Source organism: Lacerta agilis, chromosome 1 (assembly GCF_009819535.1).
Source record: "Lacerta agilis isolate rLacAgi1 chromosome 1, rLacAgi1.pri, whole genome shotgun sequence".
In the NCBI taxonomy this organism is placed as follows: Eukaryota; Metazoa; Chordata; class Lepidosauria; order Squamata; family Lacertidae; genus Lacerta; species Lacerta agilis.
The window spans coordinates 32,824,389-32,843,114 of record NC_046312.1 but is presented as its reverse complement, the minus strand read 5'-3'; the positions used below and the strand labels follow the sequence as shown (position 1 = coordinate 32,843,114).

General features: G+C 40.2%; 1 protein-coding gene and 1 long non-coding RNA gene across 12 annotated transcripts in view; one reads left to right on the top strand and one right to left on the bottom strand.

Annotated features, from left to right (window-relative positions):
• The window catches only part of NPAS3 (neuronal PAS domain protein 3), a 629,290-nt gene that overhangs the window by 454,097 nt on the left and 156,467 nt on the right, over window positions 1–18,726 (top strand). The window lies entirely within an intron of this gene.
• On the bottom strand, window positions 15,243–18,423 carry LOC117043793. Of its 2 annotated transcripts, none has more exons than XR_004426234.1 (3): window positions 18,284–18,423; window positions 17,238–17,310; window positions 15,243–15,326 (listed from the first exon to the last, which is right to left on the bottom strand). It is a non-coding gene; the product is annotated as an uncharacterized LOC117043793 (long non-coding RNA). The 2 variants fall into 2 exon arrangements; XR_004426235.1 differs by lacking the exon at window positions 15,243–15,326 and adding an exon at window positions 16,368–16,461.

The following is an 18,726-nucleotide window of genomic DNA, read 5'->3' as shown; positions in this document are numbered from 1 at the left end:
TAAAAACAATCTAAAACTGCTAAAAAAAGCATGTTAATCAAGGCTTCTCTGGCTTATGTTAGTAATAAATAAATAATTTCTAATTTTCAACATCCTATTATATTCTACCCCCACTCCTGCCCTGCTGAGTTGCTTTGTGGAAACACTGGAAAAGGTAGATCTTTGAAGATGATGTGGTACTGCCATGAACAGAGCTATTCCTTGCCAGCAGGGGGCGCCTCCCCCACAGCTATAACCCCCTCTAGGCAATGGGTGTGGGAGTTGTGGGACTGCTTTTTCCAGAGACTAACCATTAAAATAATCTTAAAATGCCCACAAAATTGCTGATCATTCTTTGTTTACCATTGTAGAACCCAAATTTGCAAGAGGTTGTCATGTAGAAAATTCCCAAGTAGCAAAATGTTACATAATTAAGCAATAATAAATATGCACAGGTTAATGAAAAGCCAATTGTTAGGAGAATACCAAATATATTTGTTATTCTCAAGGGTGTAACAAAACTCTTATGTCTGCAGAGTATTTACATCAGAAAGAATTGGAATGATGGACATCCAATAAGGAGAGAAATGCAACACTGAGACTACTTCCTTCTTTTATGATCAATATATTTACTTTTTTCATCGTTATAGTAAAATCATTTTAGAGTTCAGGCGAGTAACATTTGGTTTGATACATTTTTTTCCATCTTATATACTAGCAGAACACTAGTGATTCTTACAAGTTTTTCTTAATTAATTCTGTTATCTATTAAGTATTATTAGCAAAAGTCCTTTTAAATAAAGAGGATTTTAAAAAGAAGTTTTGTTGTATAGACTTCAGTGGGGTATACATTCCTGTGAATCCTGGAATTCAACTTAAAATGTAGGGGTTGGAGAGGTCCTAGGAGTGGGGTGGGATGTGTTTCAGGGCAGACGAAGGTGAGAGCATAGTTGTTTAAAAATACCCTAGAATGGACAGAAGTGACATGGGTCACTTTGATCCAATTCCTTATATCTATCCCTTCTTCAGTGTAAATCAGCATTATTTTTCTTTTCTTTCTTTTTTTTTTTTTGTTTTGTGGTAATTTCCCTCTGTATAAAGGGTGTCTAGACACTCCAAGAATCCTATTTTTTCTGCTTTCTCCTGCATTTATTTGAGCTGGTGTGCCATGATAATGCAATCCCAGGCTTTTGCTAGACACTGATTCTGCACAGTCAGCCTCAGATTTCCATAGCTTCACAATTTCTAACTTCGCTGCTAATAGTAAAAAAAACAAAAAACCATTAGTCCTCTAATTCTGTTGAGTTCCTTGTGGTTCCATAAGATGTGGAGTAGCAAAGCTGTGGTACTAAGTTTTTGCAGTAATGTTGTTGATATAACGTACCACTGAATCCTTGGTAATATAAAACTCTGCTGAAATCACCAGGCCTAGAAATACCACAGCAAGAGCATCAAGACATGAACCAGCATGGAATACATATGATCCATCACTGTATGAAAATGCAGCCTGTCTTTTGGCACAGGCAAAGTTTAATCAACTTTTCCTGAAGACCAAGCAAATAAAGGACGCCCTAAATGACTTGGATGTCTGGTACAGACATCAATCAAAGCAAAATGGTGCCTTCATGATTCAGTCACCAAACAAATGAAACCAACCCTAGGTCTGCATCTGTAATTGAATTTCATTAACTTAAGAGAAGTACCTTCCATGTTTAAATGAATGGTTTCTATGATTTCCTTTCTGTAACAACCAGAATGCAAGGCCTAGCGGGGCAACCGAGATGCAGGTACAGAGGGTACGGATATACTGGGCTCACATTCAGGGAGGACCCAACCCTAAGCTTTGGGTTTAAAAGAACAGCAAGCTGATACACCATCAAAGGAGTATATGAAGCCAAATGTGCAGCAATTTTTTTGTGAAATGTCAAGCCAGTCTGGCTATTCTAGCCTTTCACAGTTTTAGACAATGAGCAAAGTCAGAGCTATGATTGATGAGTGAGTTGTTTGGACCCCAGGGGATGAACATCCCTGGTGTCCTAAAGAGCTGCTGCTTGCAGTCTTCTTTCCTGCTTCTGTCTTATTTGGCAGTCCATTAACTCTCCACAGCTGACCGTATCCCCCCCTTATCTCCTGTTACCCGCCCTTCCATCCTAGCAGCCAGAATTCCTCTTTCCTGTTGTGGGTTCATCTGAGATTGGGTACTTCCTAGAAGTTAGCTTGTGCAAGTACTACTGCATAATAAATGCAGGGAGGTGTTAAAGACCCCGCCGCCCCACAAGGGCAAATGCAAAAGGTGAGAACTTTGCAAAGTCTTCCTGGACTTAAATCCATTCCTTCATCAAGCTGCAGAACTGAGTGTTTTTTCTTTGTAGAGGTAGCCATTGGCAGAAGGATATTGCAAGAGGAGTGTCAGTAATAAAGAGTTTTCCTTCCTCTTGGGAACATAGTACTCTTGTACATCTCCATTCAGGCTGGCCGGTTCCTGCCAACACAGAACAACAACAAAAAAAGGCTTTGCCTTGAATTTTCATTTTATTTGCAGCCTCCCACACATTTTGTGTCTGCTTACAGTGCTTGATATTGCCATATTCTACATGGCATGGTATGCAACAAATCACATAAAATTTAATAAAGAAGCAAAATAATATCATTTCCCTTTTGTGTTAAATTGTTCAGGTTAAAATGTATGTTTCTGTGCCTTATTTGTTGCAAAATCTACATTGCATTTTATTCATTGAGCAGTTCTTACTAAGTCTGTCAAACAGAGCAAACAGAACTTCTTCTTTTTTAGACTAGCATTGTTTAGTCAGAATGAATCAATTCATATCAAACCAACATAACCATCAACAGCTTGAGAAATTTGGCTATGATTGTTCTCTGAATTATTTGAATTGTTTATTTAGCACAAATAATTAATCGAATGGGGATCTCAACTAAAGTAATGGCAGCATTTGAATGTAATGTTAGAACTATGGTTTATCAAATTGGGGACAAGCTATAGCAAGCCTTAGACTTGAGTACTTCTCTCTTCCAGCAGCCACACACAGAGGGGCCCAAACGTGTTAATTTCTGTAATATACAATATAATGGTGGTTTATCTTAGTGATGGTTTACTGAAACAAGCCAACCTCAAAACTTGGGTTATGAAGCTACTTGTTTGAAAATGACATAGCTAAGACTGACCATGATTTAGGAATTGGACATAAAAATGGAACTTTCTTATTTTTAGCCATGCTGGGCAGAGGGGAGGAGCATAAGGGTCACTGCAATTCATTTCCCTAATGACCCACCATAATTTATTGTGTTTTAACTTGGCCAATGAGTATTTACTTTGTAGCATGTACTTTACACCAAGATACTCTGAAACCAGCCATACTCCTAAGCAGCTTTTAAGGGATCCCAGCATTAATGTGTAATGTATGCAAAAAAAAAAAAGAAGAAGAAGCTTGGCTTGTGGGTTCTAGACTTTTCCTTACCAACCTGGTATCCATGAGACTGCCTACATCTATCTGCTTTAGAAGTTTAGAGTTAATGGGATATAATTACAGAGACAACAAATCATTGTCAAGACTTCTCCTTCTCCTGTAAATATATTTAGTATCTCAGTGTTTCAAAGTGAAAAACATGGCATTTTTAAATGTCCTCTCCTTATTTATGCTGTGGCTACCACATTTGTATAAACAGAAAATTACTCCATTCATGCTTTATTACCTCTTCTTTTGTACCACAGCCTTGACCCCAGTCATCATAAATTGAGAAATAGTGGGGAACTAATGGAGACAGATGGGAATATGGCTTGCCATTTACTCAAATTGGTAAAGTAATTAACCTCAAGGTGCTGGTTTGCAAGAAAAATTGTTGGAATATCTCAGGGCGCCGGTAAACAGACTCCTGCTATAACCACTTCTGACAACTGCATCATAAACTAGACTTATTCTGTTCAATTGACCTGTCAACGTCTTGAGTCCAAATAAAGATTTGTATTACAATGTACTTGCTGAGAAGTGGGAGAACACTACTGCTGTTTCCCCCCCCCCTCCAAATGGATTGCTGTTCTCTCCCTGCTAGATGCGAGCTGCTATGTCATATATTCATTCTTGAGCCATTATATTCCTTAGAAATCTTCCACTACTGATTGTGTGACAGCTTTGTGATAGCAGATGGTAGTCATTTGGCTTGAGAAAACGAAATGAAAAAACATGGGCCAGACTGACTAGGCTCATTTAGAACAGCAGTGGACACAGGCCAGATCAAGATTTTATTTATCAAGGGAATCCTATAATGAAGCCAGTTTCTCCCTGCCCCCAGCCTTGCCCCAACATTCACCCCATATTGGGAAAAGAAGCAGTTTGTCTCTAAACAATTCAAAGGTGGTCCTGTAAACAGGAACATTTGACCAGTGTGTGGCGTTCCATCTGACAGGTTGCTGCTCTTTCCCCTCCTAGCTCTTTAAATGTGTGGTGTGTGTTTTTGTAGTGATTTCATTTTCACATTATCAGCTGTAATGTTAGCTCTTTGTAGAAGAGAGTTGAATCTTTAGGGGGCTATTAGTGAGTTGGCTCACACATTTTCTGCTCAGGAAGTGGAATAGTTTTGATCAGCCAAGCCTTGTACAGCCCTTTGCCTCATATGTTTTGATTTGCAATTGAAGCAGCCATGATAACAACAACGAAAAAGCTGTGTGTGTGTGTGTTTAAACATATCTGGAAGACATATGTCAAGGGAACATGTGGAGTCATTTTTGTCTTGAGTAAAATCTGCTATTCAAGACAGAGACAAACCGGGAAGATTTCATATCTTTGTTTACTTTTAAATGCAATTGGATCACAGACACTGAAAAATACACATTTGTAATATCTACCCCCCGCCCCAATATGATTGTCAGGAAATTCCAAATAGGTTCATGCTGTCTAATGTAGATTCTCATCTCCCACCGTCCTGTGGACGTGCTCTTTTTCTGGAAGGGTTTGGTGTCAATTTTGGCAGATTTGGCTCTTGAGTAAATACAAGAGCAAATGTCAAAATATATCACATGCACCTAAGGTGGAGGGGGCTCATTCTTGCACATCTTCTTTTAATGAAACTAGACTAGTTGATAGCAATCGTGATTTGATATTTCATTCGTTTTTATATTCATGTTGGTCCTCTCTTGGTCTGTCCTGATGAGCTCAAACACGGTGCCAGAGGCAATTTGTCAGTGTCATCTCTGCTACCACATTTCCGTGATTGGATTAAACATTTGTTAATGTGTAATTAATAAAGAAAACACCACACAACATTTTGCATTGACGAGTAATGATTTAGAATGTCATTTAATATTTTTCCATCAGGTAGGCAAATCCTAAGTGTGTACATACAAAAAAAGAAATCTCGCTGTGTCATTGGTCTTTCCCAACAACTCTTCTGTGCTATCAAAGACATTAATTCTGGCCTGCTTTGGCTGTACTTTACAACCCCTTTAAGAAGAAACAACATCCAGTAGTGTCTAGAATGTGCCTATTGTTGTACTTGACTTATTACAGAGTGCAAATGTATTTTTGACTCCTAGAGAAGATACACAATTAGACTCCTTGTTGTCTGCGTTTTTAAACATTTTTACTTTATAATAAGACAAGAAGTACAGATGTAAGAGTTGTAATTTAATCATTTTATTGCTATCTTTGTATATTTTGAAGAATTAGGTATTGTACTCTTGGGAAGCCGTATTTTATGCCTAGTTGGAAAAATGAATAATGTAACAATATGCAAAATGTAAAGTTTTAGAACTTCACTACTGAGTAAGGCATATAAACTAATGATCTAGTTAAAGTCCCTTGTGCACCATAATAAATATGGACTAAATTTGTCATTATAGCTTTAGACAGAGGTTTCAGGCAACAGATTTAATTAAATCCTTTTTTAATATTCATACTTCTGAACTGCATAATTCTGTTCTACTGTAAAACTGCATGCTATATTAAAACAAACAAAAACGGCAGATTACTAAATGGATATTAATATGGAGTCAATAAGCATTTAATTCAGGAGAGAATATTGTGATGAGAGTGTTTGCTCCATCTAGTTCAGGAGATCTTAGCTGAGATGCAGACTCCTCATGCACACAGCCTGCCTCCTCTTTTGATACTGACTTTTGTCATAGAGGTTAATTAGTTATTTATGGAACTCATAAAGGACACAGGAGGAAAACAGGAATACTTTTTGTTAGCCATTAAGAAGCAGTGATTATTGAAAGTCTAATTTAGACAGCGTATGATGAACCAAGTGTTAGCCAGGACTGTCTATTTTAATTTTCAATCAGTAGTGTTAATAGCGTCCAGATACCAGTGGATAATAAGAATGGCTTGGTAACACACTGTGTTGTCTTATTGTAATTATACCTACCTTGCCACTGAAAACAAGAAACATTTTACAATGAATTATTCAAGGTGTCCTTTTTATGACTCATCTTGCCTAAACTCACATTAAGCTAAGATGGGTATATAGGATTGAGCAGATGGACTTGTCAACATAAATGGCTAAAAGCTAAGAGGGTAGTTTTGTGTGTCTCTAAACTTTAGATCCACTCCTTAGCATTTTCAGTATGAAGAACACAGGCTGGAAATATATTTCACACAAATTCCAAATAGCTTCTTTCTTTTCGGACAAGGATGGGTCCTCCAAATGTTGCATTGCAGTTCCCATTATCCCTGGCTATTGGCAACGCTGGTTGGGTCTGATGGGTGATGGAGTCCCAACAATGTGGCAGGTCAGAGGTTCCCCAACTCTGTTGTAACTTAAGCAGCCTTGAACTAGGGCAGTGTTTTTCAACCTTTTTTGGGCAAAGGCACACTTGTTTCATGAAAAAAATCACAAGGCACACCACCATTAGAAAATGTTAAAAAAATTAACTCTGTGCCTATATTGACTATATATAAAGTAATTTTCCCACGGCACACCAGGCAACATCTCGCAGCACACTAGTGTGCCGCGGAACAGTGGTTGAAAAACACTGAACGAGGGAGCACAACTCTTTCCTCTCTCTCTCTCTCTCTCTCTCTCTCTCTCTCTCTCTCTCTCTCTCTCTCAAACAACTGGCTTCCTTAGCTGCTTTTACTGTCTTTTTTCTTCTGCTGGGAATAAAGACAACCTGTAAATAGATTTCTGCTCAGTGAACCACGCACTCACAGATGCACAGCCCCCTAATGCCCCTTAATGCCCCATGGTAACAACAGTTGTGGCATATCTTGATGAAATTTCAAACACGGCCACACCTATCCACAAAGAAAGTCCATAAAGACGACTTCTCTCATGAATATTCCGTGTTCTCTCTTGTGATCAGCATGAAGATAACTGTAGTTATAGGGCTGTTGTGCAGTAGCCAGGGATGACCCTTTATTTAACCCTGCTTGATAAAGTTCAGTTATGTTACTTTGGATCCATGGCACAAGCACTATGTTCCCAAGCCAGTATGAGCATCATGGTTTATGATCCTGGTTTGCTCACTAACCATAGTTTACTGAGCAGAGCTCCTCAAGTAGCGGGGAGCTCTGTGCTTCCACTCTTCTCTCCATAGCCACATTGCGTAGGAGGAAAATGGGGTGTGAAGGCCAAAGGCTTGTGCACATAATTTTAAAAACATTGTTTAGTGTTACATCTGAACTGGGTTGCAGGACTAGATAGTCTGTGACATTTCTCACATGTTGACCAGATGGTGAGGAAATGCTTTCTTTCTTTCTTTCTTTCTTTCTTTCTTTCTTTCTTTCTTTCTTTCTTTCTCAAGTGAGGTAGGAAGATACTTTTCCCTTTCCTTTTGGGGGAAATGCCACTCTGTATGTCAAATGTTAGCATGCTACATGCAGTATTGAAGTTGTCAGATATGTGTGAACCATTTCCAGGGATCAAAAACACAGTTCTATCCCGTTAAGAACTCTGATCTCTTGTGTCAAAAAGGTGTTTATGATTTTTTAAATCAAAAAGTGATGGGCTGTGATTTCTCATTACCAGGTCAAATGCTCACTTCACTGAACACACTTCAGGTTTTTTTGTTTTGTTTTACTTGCTTCACCTACAGCAGTAGTTTAGGAGCAAGGAAAAAAAGATTAAGAAAATAACGGTAAAAGAAATAGTTTCAGAGGACGATTTTTTGACCTTATCTGTTGCAGATATTGATGTGCTTTTATTATTGTTGCTAAAAGGCAGTCTGGGCTTTTACTGTAGTTTTGTTGTTGTTGTCAGAGGAGGTATGTTATTTTTCAGCTACTTATTTTTGTAATTAGAATATCTTGTCTTCCTCACCCATCTTAAAATGTGTTTGTGTTATTGAAGGGCATATTATAAATATTTTACATATTTATATATTTTTCTATTATGTAAATTGACAGAAGCTATCGCAGAGGTGAAGGAGACTTAAGAATAAAGTTGTGAAAGATTTTGCTTTGTGTACCAAACATTCAGTGAGCAAATCCTAGAAAGGGCATATTTTTTTAAAGTTCTGAAAGTCAACAAAAGTACAAACTACCAGGAAGTCCTGCTTGGATGGCCCCCATTCATTTCAATGGCGTTCACATAGGAGAAGATTCTGAAGACATGGAGAGCATGGATACTACTCAATATGCTTCTTTTTTATCAGATTTCTTGCCTGTCCTGCACCATAAGGTTCCACAGTAGGTAACAGCAATATAGGTACACAACTTAAAATCTGAGAGAAGAAATTAATTAAGAAATTAGCACAACTTTTAAAAAAGACCAACACAGTTTAAATCAGAAAATATAGGTAGGTATTAAACTACATCTTCAGCTATCAAAGGTCAAGTAAAGAGGTGTCTCTGCAGCACCCAAAGGAAGCTGTACAATGAAGATATTAAACACACCTCTCTGGGGAAAGAATTTAGGAGCGTCTACAGAAAACCCATCCTGTTCTCATAATGGCCAACCAGATGCCTAAGGAAAGCCTGCAAGCAGGGCAGGAGCACAGCAACTGATATTCAGAAACATACCACCTACAGTACTGTAGGCAGTACACAACCATCGTGGCAAATAGCCACTGATAGCCTAAAATTCTTGAATTTTTCTGAATGTCTTTTAAAACTATCCAAGGGGTGGTCAGTTCTACATCTTGTGGAAACAAATTCCATAGTGAAACTCCATGCTGTGTGAAGAAGTCCACATTCAGCATCACCAGAAGACCCCAAGTTCTAATATTATGAGAGAAACTTCCCACTGTACATTTTCTTCACGTGATATAGTTACATGCAAATGTTGTTGTTTTTTGTCATCAGGGAGGTATACTAACACCTAGCAAAGCTGCCCTAAGAGTGCTCACTTGCATTTATAATGTGGGTTTTAATGTGGCTGTGTGTAGCTGAATATCCTAATAGTGAGCTTGATTTTGAAATAGCATGTTCCTTGCTATTTTTTTCTGCTGCCATTTGCACTGGAATGTTATCGATGCTTATAGTGGTGATGATGGTGAACTCTACTGGGTGTCTACACTGCTGTCTGTTGGCAGGAGGAAATTGGCTTCTGGTGCTCCCATCTTTTAGGTGACATTGATAAGGCTGAGGCCAGCTGCTGCTGTCTGTGCCAGGAATGCTAAGCAAGAAGTCACTCACCGACCTTGTTCTATTTCCCCCTTTTCTGATGGAAGCCAAAGGTGTCACATTTGTGGGCAGCATAGAAAAGCGCCCACTTCTCATTTGCAAATCACTCAGACTCCATTTCCTCTTATCCAGAAAAGCCACTTCCGAGACCTGTAACAGCATTTGCAGTTCCGTCCAAGTACAGATCTTGTGAAATTGTCACCTGACAGGTGGCAGTTTGTCTCTTAGGCAGGTTTCTTAGTCTAACGAGAAATGTGGTGCCACTACATGGGGGGGGGGATGGCAATTCAGACGGTGGCTTTTTCAAGAACGCAGGAAAGGATGGGAAAGAGTGGGGAATGGTTTTCTCATTCTCTCCCTCTCCCTCTCTTCCTCCAGAAGTCTGTCAGCTGTGGCAACTATGTTATTTTCAATTAGACTTAAACCATGTCTGTATATACAAAAGACAGGTGTCACTGCATGAGTTGCTGTGAACTGTTTTTTCTTAAGCTAGCGAAGCTCTAACGTTGCCTTGTGGGCCCATATTCCTGCTCTGCTCCACCTTCCACTGTAAAACAAAAATGCTTGAATTGTTCATAAGAAATGTAAAACAAAACAAAACCCAATCTTGGTTCTACACACACACACACACACACACACACACACACACACATATATTGATCAATGTTTTGCAAAAAAAAAAAAAAATAGCTAAGAACATCCTGCAAGCAGGATCCGAGCACAACAGTACTCTGTGTGTCTCCATATTCTTTTTAATAATATTTGCTATCTCGATTACTGTTTTAACGTCCATGCATCTCACCTGCTATTGCAGCTACATATGCAGCCTTGCCTAACTTGCTGCCATCCAGATATTTGGGACTTCTCCTCTCATCATCCCTGACCATTATCCATGCTGACTGGGGCTAAGTGGAGTTGTACTCCAAAATATCTGGAGGCCACCAGGTTTGCAAGGCTGATTTCTTTTCTCTTCTCCTCTTTTTTTTGCAACAAATGATTTGTATCATTTGGACTAATAGTGTAGTCTCCAGTATTATTGCCTGTACCTGGATTACACAAGGTAATGTTGACCGGTCTCGGTCCTCTTAGCTCAGTGATTCCCAGATGGCTTGCTGCATCTGGCTAGTGTCCTGTGAGGGGAGGTGACATGGGCGATTGAAAATAAAGTGACCCATGTTGGATGCAAACACTGTGCTAAGCCCCAGATGGCAGGGAGAAATCATGCAATATTGCCAATCAAGGTTTTGCACCACTGTATTCTGTATCATATGTAGCCCATGCCATTTCCTTAGTCACATTTGTTTAAAACATATTTAATTTAGATCATGTTGCTTCCTTGGAGACTTTTTGTTTGTGATATAAATATCTCATTGTCTTATGCTGAGCTCAAATGCTATAACATTAAATATGTCGTTGGCAGCCCTGGGGGGTGGGCAGCCAGGTACACTTGCCCCAGGCCTCAAACGGCTAATCTGGCCGAGGGAACCCACCAGGGACCAGCTGCCTTTTTGTTTGAGTTTATAACTTTATTCTAACAAGACTCTCACCCTGGGCCTCGGACAAGCTCTGCGCGGGCCTAGTGAGTAGGACTAAAATTAGCCCTAAATTTGAGGGAAAGGTAATTAGTAGGCTACATAGCCTCCTTAAAGATGAACACTGCTGAGAAACAACTTGACACCTACAGCTGCTAGACCTGCATTAAATATGTTGCATTTTTCTGGAAGGTCCCCCCCCCCCCAGTGATGCTCCATTTGCATTCCCAGGGTGTTGCATTCTCATTTTCTCTCTCAATCCCAAAAACAATAGTAGAAAAGGATCTTATCATTCAATTTCCGTAATAAAAATTGCCTCAAGAGGTTACCTAGTGAAATTCCTCCCACTTGATATATGATTAAATACAAATTGCTTTTGACAAATATTTGTCTGGTTATCTTAATACCTTGTAAAAAAAACATGCAGCTGCTAAGAATGCAACCTGGGTAGGGAAACTGAGGCCTGCAGGGCCCACTTAGGCCTGCCAAGGGGTCACACTGTGGCCCACAAGGCCATTTCCCCCATGGATCCACCCACCTGTCTAACCCCTGATGTCAAATTACTAAAATGTACTCCAAATGACATGAATCGTAGGGTAGGTACAACCATGGCTGCAAAGCAACAATGGAGAGCAATCCTAATTGTTCTTCTGCCAGCAGGACTTGCATTTGGCACTGGTCCTAGGGTATGTTTCAACGGTTTTAAATTACAACATTATTATTATTATTATTATTATTATTATTATTATTATTATTATTAAAAAAGAAGCTTGCAGTTACAAAGAATACAATCGCAGTCCACTCACGAGCTCCCAGTCAGAGTTCCCGAGAGCAGCCAATTTCTGCCATAAGCTGGTGCTGCTTTCCTCACTGAATTCAGCACCAGATACAAGCTCCACTTTCAACAAGGAAAACAATATAAAATTATTTTGCTGTCGTGACTGGAAAGGGAAAAAAAATGTGTTGAATGCACTCGTGATCCTTCCTTCAAAGTGTGACCACCTAGCATAATTTGATACCAGATGATTGGCAGATGGGGAGCCCTGCCCAGAAATGGGCCACACCACCCTTCAGATACAAAAGCCTTTTGTACTGCAGATCTCTTCTCATAAAAAAGAAAATATGTAATCATCTCTAATGCAGCTGTTTTCTTGCAGATCCAGGCTGCGAATGGATAACACCATAATATAGTTTAGTCAGTAGGCAACACAACAACGGGCCTTCTCTGCAGTGGTTCCCCGTCTGTGGAATGCTCTCCCCAGGGAAGTTCGCCTGGCACCTTCATTATACACCTTCAGGCGCCAGGCAAAAACATTCCTTTTTAACCAGACCTTTGTTTGATCTGATTGACATCTTATCCCCTTTTTAAGATGTGGCTCTTTTGGGGGGGGGTGTTATTGGGTTGTTGTTTTTATTTTCATTATATATATATTGTGGTTTTTATGTTTATCTTTTTTTGTGAACTGCCCTGAGACCTCCGGGTATAGGGCGGTATATAAATTCAATAAATCATCATCATCATCATCATCATCATCATCATCATTGGTGGCCTGAACAGAGAACTTAGCTACATTAGTAAAGAAAATGTGTTTTATATGTGTTATAACACTGTGACACAAGATGGCGCTGTGCAGTTCTGCTTTTCGCCAACGTGATTTCCCACTATGACGTTTACAATGCATTTTCCTGAAACTCTTTTTTGATGTGTGTAGATCCAGCCTTAGTTATATCATGATGGAGTTTCCTATTGTAGTTTAAGAGGGACAGCGTCATGATGGGCAACCACAGTCCGGGAGCAAATTGGCGCTGCTGCTCTTGAGCTTATCTGCAACTACCTTCTGCATCTTTGATATCAGGAGACTATACTCTTCGCTTTCTCTGGCCTTTTCCAAGTTTGGAATACGGGGGGGGGGGGTACAATATTACTGGTACAAAGGCTGTAGAGGTTTATGGTAGAATCATAGAGTTGGAAGGGACCCTGAGGATCATCCAGTCCAGCCCCCAGAAATATGCAACTGTCCCTTACGGGGGATCGAACCTGCAGCCTTGCATTATAAGCACCATGCTCTAATCACTGGAAGTATCCAAGTTTCCAGTCTAGCAAAAGGGAAAGAAAGAAAGAAAGAAAGAAAGAAGGAAAGAAAGAAAGAAAGAAAGAAAGAAAGAAAGAGAAGCCAACTCACAGCTCAGATGCCTGGACTCCACACCATAGCTACTTATATTTTTTTTTAAAAGAGAATTTATTGACATTTTCACAAAATAACACAAACCCAACCCCCACACCTACAAATATCAAAACAAATACAAATACACATAATGTCAGGATTCTTCTTCTTATCTGTATACCTTACTAAAAAAAAAAAAAATTCTAGTTCCAAATCTTGACGTTTGACTTCCCCCGCCTATACACCTTCGGTTTTAAAACAGTACACTATTTCCTTAACAACTTTTCTCTACAAAGATTTAACTTTACTTAAAAAAGAAAAAACACCTTTGTCTTAATCTTTGCATTATAACCTAAAACTTAACCAAATATTCTTACAGCTAAACTTATTTCTTCTATCATTTATCATGCTGCTTTTAACTTAAATTCAATATCTCCTTACTTATTTAAAATAAACTTGTAATTAACAGACTTCACACTCCGATTTCGGATACCATGGCAGACCATCTATATTATACATTAATTGGTTCAACCCACTCCCCTTCTGTCCATTATCTTCTCCTGTCTTTCACCAGAACCAGATCTCCTATTGTATTCTTCTGAATGTCCACAGATCCAGGTTGCAACCACAACAAACCCTGCGTCGAGCTCCAAGATGTTCATCCTCTCCATTCTGAGTTTCTCCGTGCCTTTGTACCATACTTCTTCTTCTTGTAGAAATCTTAATTCTGTGTCCCTCGACCCCGAGCTGCCACCTCGGAGTCTGGATATTAAAAATCTTTCCGTTCCAGGGCTACTGCCACCCCCTGAAATCGGCCCCTGTTCCAGTCGGATTTGCTCAGCCATCTCAAACCATCCTTCCAACACATCTTCCAGCTCTTTGCAAAAGTCTGTTTCCATTGAATAAAACTTTCGAAAAGCCTCCTCTGTGGAAAACAAATTCTTTCCATTTATAATCCCACTCAAGGCTCTTAGTTTTCGATCAAGCAGTTCCAGTTGAAAGACAGTAAGCTTTTCCTCATCCTCCCAGTCCTTCAGTGCCAACATAAGCACAAAGTCCAACATCTTCGGGGGGAGGTGGGTATCAAGTTACGTTTCCTGTCTTTTCCTTCCTTTGTCTCAATTTTTTCCTACGCAAGTCCAAATCGCCGCCATTTCTTCCGATGCCGGAGTATAAAGACCAAAACTTCAAATGGAGATATTTTTTCCTCAGTTAACCCCCAAAAGGAGATCTCAATAGACTCAGCTTTCAAATTCCAAATACTTTCAATTGATTGTTGTAGCAGCAGTCACTTAAAGAGTTAATTTCTTTCACCACCCGAAGGGAGAGAGGCGGGCTGCCTTTCTTCTTAATCCCAGAGCTTTCCCGGAATACAAAGAGTCAGTCAATTACTCACAGCTTCTGGTTTCTTAGCAACTCCTTAATGACAGGTAGAACAGAGACGCTCATCACGGACTTTGCCGCCGCATGTAAACATCCCGGTTGGGGCATGTCCCCTAAAGCCCGGCTCCGTAGTCCCTTCACCCCCACTCCCCCTTTACAGGGGGCGCGGGGGAAGGGTTCGGAGCACAACGGGCACAGCCGGGGAGCCCAGGGCACGGGACGCTCTTCCCGCGCCCCAACTGGAGCCCCGCTATGCGGCTGCAGGGCTCCTAACCCCCGGGATGAACTGGGTGCTTCGCAGCCGAAGCAGCCCACGACCATCCATAATGGCGCCAAGCATTGGTGTTGGCAACATCCATCTATGCAGTGTAGGCAGATCAGCACGACTAGGGAGAGAAAAGGGGGTACTGTACTTAAAAGACACAAAAAGCCCTGCAGCCCCAGCAACTTCAAAATGAACCAGACGCCATTGGTTTATAACAGCCACAAGAATCTGGAAATAGTTTTGTTCAGAAACCTGACAAGATTTGCTGGTAGTGACAACTGATTTGACAATGAACAGTGATTTAGGTCTGCCTGTAATAAGTGAATTAATCTGAGTTAAAACATAGTGATCTGTCATGTTTAGAGATACCTCAACAGCTGGCTGACTTGTCCTCTGTCAGGCTAGTTTGTCCTGTGCAAATTTTCTGTCAAGAAAGGAAAAGAACTGTTGAGAGAAAATTACATGGCAGTTTTAGAGTTAGTGATGATTTTTTTTTTCTACCAACATACCAGCTGTGCCAGCAACACTGGTTTTCATGGTATTAATCAAATATCTCGCTTGCAGCACCTTCACTTTCCCAAAGGCTAAAAGATGAATCTGTCAAAAATTTCACTGGGATTTGCCAACAGCTTTTCTGAGCTCAAATACTAGTGTGTGCACTTCAGATGTTCAAATAAGGCTTTTAGGGATGAGGCTCTGGGAATTAAAAGTTGTATTGAGTAATTTTCTTTTATACTTAACCAGGTTTCAAAGCCATCACTGCAGTGAGCAATGATGAAGTTAAGGAGTCTGGGAAAAAGCCAAACACTCAGGCTTTATTAATGTATTCCATTTAATGACTTATATCTAGGTATTTATTTTTAGACATAGTTTTGCAATTAGTAAAGTACAAGAACAGTTGAAGGCCATAAAAGAATCCTACCTCTTTGTCAACCTTTACAGAATCAGAGAATGGTAAATCATTTAAGAATGCACACAATTTTGTGTATTAGAACATATTAATGACTCGGATGCATTTTTCTGGGGGGGAAATATTTAAAAGCGTAACCCTCCACATTCTATAGATTCAAAGCAGATTATGTCAAGTTCAGTTCCATTGAGTAGAAAACATTACATCTTATCCCCCTCTACCCCACATGGGTAAAATACCACATTGAGCTACTTGTTGAAGGAGGGGGGGGGGGTTCAAATTGTAAAGTTCTCCTTGCTGAACAAACAAATTGCTTTAACAGTGTTGGAGAAGAGGGGGTAGCCCTTGAAAAACGGTCACCCCCAGTCACCAAGCAGTCACAATATGAGATATCTGCTCAGTAATCATCAGCGGTACATATGCATCTACAGGTGCTGGACTTATTAATATATTTTATATATGCATATATTGCTTGTGAATTACCCTAACAATAGGCCTCAAGTAAAGCTATATAGTAAACTGAAAAGCCACACTGAGAAAACAAGGCCACTGAAAGTCATGTACCAGTGGTACTGATGTACTGGGCCCCAAACCAGCAAGGACTCCCAAATTTCAAGCTTTATTTCTTTTCAAAAAGCATTTATCTCTCCTAGAAAGGAAAAAACAAAGCAAAATGGGCAGGCAAGCTTCTAAGTGATTTCTGTGATATGAGCAAGCCTGCCTACTCCCACCTTTCACTGTTTTTAGCCAATGAGCAAAGTCAGAGCTGTGATTGATGAGGGAGTTCTTTGGACACCAGGAAGGAGGAACACCTGGGGTCCTACAGAGCGGTAGTTCACAGTATTTACTAGCCTAACATCACTTAATGGCAGACCTATAGAATGACTACTTATGGAATTTGAATTTTTTTTTTTTGGCATGGTTTAGAGGTATTACTGCAAGAGAGCAGGGCTTTGTGGCTTTAACTGCTGTGGGACAGGCAGCAGCTAATTAGGGCAAGACTTTTAAAGCATTAAAATACAAATATGTGGAAGTGTTACCTCTTGACATTTTCTCTGTCAGACATCTTATTGATTGTGTGTTGCCCCTGATTTACTTTTGGACTCTTCACCCCCATCTGAAAAAGAGGGCTCAAATTTGCAAACTGTATGTAACTATGGACCTTCTTTTGCACATGTACCAGAGGGGTCAATCCACATGCAGTACTGTGAGCTGGGCCCAGAAAATCCTGCACACCTGGCTCTCACTATCTATTTCTCCCTACCCACCCTCCACAGGGCAATGTTGTTCTTGAGTAGCCCTGTGACGGCAGTTGCAGAAGGGAGAGGCCACTTCAGCCAGAACACTTGGAACTAGATGGTGGGCAAGGTGATAAAAGTTTGCAACTGCCAAATAATGTATCTTTCAGTTTGGCATGATACTTACAGTTATTCTTGGTTTTGTGCTCCTTCCAGGAGTTTCTTCAGCACCAGGTTAAGATCCAGCTCATGGGTGGCTTCTGCAATTAGCATAAAATCTGTTGAAGGTTTTAATCTCCATTGTGCATACACTGTTAATGCTTCAATAATACTTCATCATTATCTGACAATATTTTCCCCATCAGTTCAACTCAGTGGGGATATCAGTTGTGGATGCTGTGATGGTATGGAGGTGCTTACCTGACCTCCTGGCAGGTTGGTCGCTGCTGCAGAGGGAGGGACAAGGCATTAGCAAGGTTGGTGCACTGCAAACACACCAGCAGAGCCAATCCAGCATTCATGCAGGTGTGTCTGCACCATGCCAGCCTCCCCACCACCCCACCCCTTCCACTTCCAGGAAGTAGCAGCAGCTCACCTACTATGAAGTTAGATAAGCATCTCTGCCCCACCATGCTATCCACGAATGGTGGGGATTACTTCTGAGTTTACATGGATGCAATTGCATTGCCCAGATATTTTTTTGTTGTTTTTTTACATAGCAGATGTGCTCCCTACTGCACTCCTACATGGAGGCTAGGTTAAAATATACCTTAAATGATGGACTAATGCTGATGATTTCTTGAGGAGTAGTTGTGTTTGTCTTTAGAAGCAAAAACAACCAAGAGTCTTGAGGCATTGTAAAGACTAACTAATTTATCATGGCCTAAGATTTCACAGCTGAAGTGGTCTGTGGTCCATAAAAGCTTATGCCAGAATAAATTTGTTAGTCTTTAAGGTGCCACAAGACTCTTGCTGTTTTGTCCTAATAGTAGTAACTATCAACACCCCTGTCCACCTCTTTCCCCCTTTTTTTCTTCCCAGTGTCTCAACAAATGAAACTTATTTGTAAAAATGACACATGTAAAAAATATGAGAGAGAGAAACATTCCATATACTTTTGTAAATCAAGAAATATTTAATAAAAATACTTCACACACACACACACACACAAACAAACAACACACACACACACACACACACACACAAACAAATTTAGGGCCTTTCTGCACTTACTGTTTACAGTTGCTGTCAGATCCATGGTTTTCAAGAGTGAAGTTGCAGCTGATTATTTGCACCTTTGCTAACATGTAGCTATTATTAGAGAATGGGTGCAGGGTTTTCCTCTACACATTTCCACAGATTCTGGGTGGGTTGTGCCTGAATTGAGAAAAAAATCCATGGGTGTAGTAACACACCCAACATACCCACAGGTTCCTCCAGCCAGTAAATGTCCAAGTTGTGAGCATGCACTTGGGGATAGCCCTTTTGTGGCTTTTGAAAATGTATTTATTTAATGCCTAATACTCCAGAATACTATGGCGAACCTGGTTATTGTGCTGTAATTTTGTCTGCAGCTAATGAAATGCTGTCATGGGCCTACAGCGAATGGCTGCTTCAACTCGGTGCCATCATCTCTATCAGCCATGTCTTTCCTCTGAACCGGATGTGCAAACTGA